The 1,520-nt window shown below is 49.8% G+C and overlaps 1 non-coding gene across 1 annotated transcript; it reads left to right on the forward strand.

Moving 5' to 3' along the window:
- LOC123414449 lies at nt 1-136 on the forward strand. The gene has a single exon (XR_006614415.1). It is a non-coding gene; the product is annotated as a small nucleolar RNA Z247 (small nucleolar RNA).
- The last annotated feature ends 1,384 nt before the right edge of the window (nt 137-1,520 follow it).

Consider the following 1,520-nt stretch of genomic DNA (forward strand, 5'->3'; position numbering starts at 1 on the left):
CTCAGCGATGCGGAGATCACCTCCCACATCCTCGTCGGCCTCGACATTGACTACAACCCTGTGGTGTCGGCGCTTGCTGCACGGATCGAGCCGGTCACGGTTCAGGAGCTGTATAGTCAACTTCTAAGCTTCGATGCTCGCCTCAGTCTGCTTTAAGGTATGAATATCCGCCAATCCTCTGCCAATGTCGCATCTCGCGGACACGGTCGTGGGTGTGGACGGAGTCGCAACAACAACAACGGCGGAGAAGGACGCGACAACTATCAGGGCCAAGGTGGGCGCTCTTATAGTGGCGGTGGCGGCGGACACTACTACAACAACAACACTTGTGGTGACTCCAACAGCCGCCGAACCAGGTGCCAACTCTGCAAGAAGCGGGGTTATGAGGTACTCGACTGCTGGCATCGGTTTGATAAGGATTATGTTCCCGACGCAAGACATGTTGCTGTAGCTATCCGGGAACAAAGAGGTGGCGATGGTGACACAGTCTGGTATGCAGATTCTGGTGCCACAGAGCATGTTACAAACGAGCTAGAAAAGCTTGCCCTTCGGGAGAAGTACACCGGCAACGATCAGATTCACACAACAAGTGGTGGAGGTATGGAAATTTGTCACATTGGTCGTAATCTTAAACGTGATCTAGTCTTGAAAGATGTCCTTCATGTTCCAAAAGCCGATAAAACTTAGCTTCCATGTCTCGTCTAACCTATGACAATAATGTTTTCTCTGAGACTCACCCCACCTATTTTTTTATCACGGATCGGGCAACGAGGGAGCTAATCCACCACGGTAGATGCATTGACGGACTTTACCCCATCACATCAAGAATCTTTAGCCACAAGCATCGTCGTAATCAAGTTCACTCCGTCATCAAGCCTTCCTTGACAATGTGGCATCAAAGATTAGGACATCCATCCTCAGCTATAGTTAAGCAAGTAGTTAATAGAGAAATATGGCATTATCATATAGTCCACATAATGAGTCTGTTTGTGAAGCTTCTCAATGTGCCAAGAGTCACCAACTTCCTTATCCTATGTCGAATAGTGTTTCTCATGCTCCTTTAGAGCTTACTTTCAGTGATTTATGGGGTCACGCAAGAGATTCTTTTGGGAAAAATAAATATTATTGTCGTGGTATTTCTGGGACAGATGCCATAGGGTGGCTTAACTCGTGGATTGGGGCCGATGGGCGTTGGCGGTGTCGAGGAACGGGTTTAGGCATAAGACACATGACGCCGGTGTACCCAGGTTCGGGGCCCTCCGATGAGGTAATACCCCTAGTCCTGCCTGTGTGACTATATGAGATCACAGTACAATGGTGCTTCTGGAGCTGTATCTAAGGAAGGAGATGGGCTCTGACCTGCTATCTTGCTACCTCTCTGGTGTGCTACGTGGACGGGAATGGTGTGTGTGTGCTAATGCCAAGGGAGCCAACCCCTCTCTCGGGGGGCTGGAGGGGGGCTTTATAGTGCAGCCCTAGCTAGTACAATATTGAGGATAAGAACGCCGGTGGGACCCGGC

The sequence above is a fragment of the Hordeum vulgare genome, chromosome 7H, assembly GCF_904849725.1.
Source record: "Hordeum vulgare subsp. vulgare chromosome 7H, MorexV3_pseudomolecules_assembly, whole genome shotgun sequence".
Taxonomy (NCBI): domain Eukaryota; kingdom Viridiplantae; phylum Streptophyta; class Magnoliopsida; order Poales; family Poaceae; genus Hordeum; species Hordeum vulgare.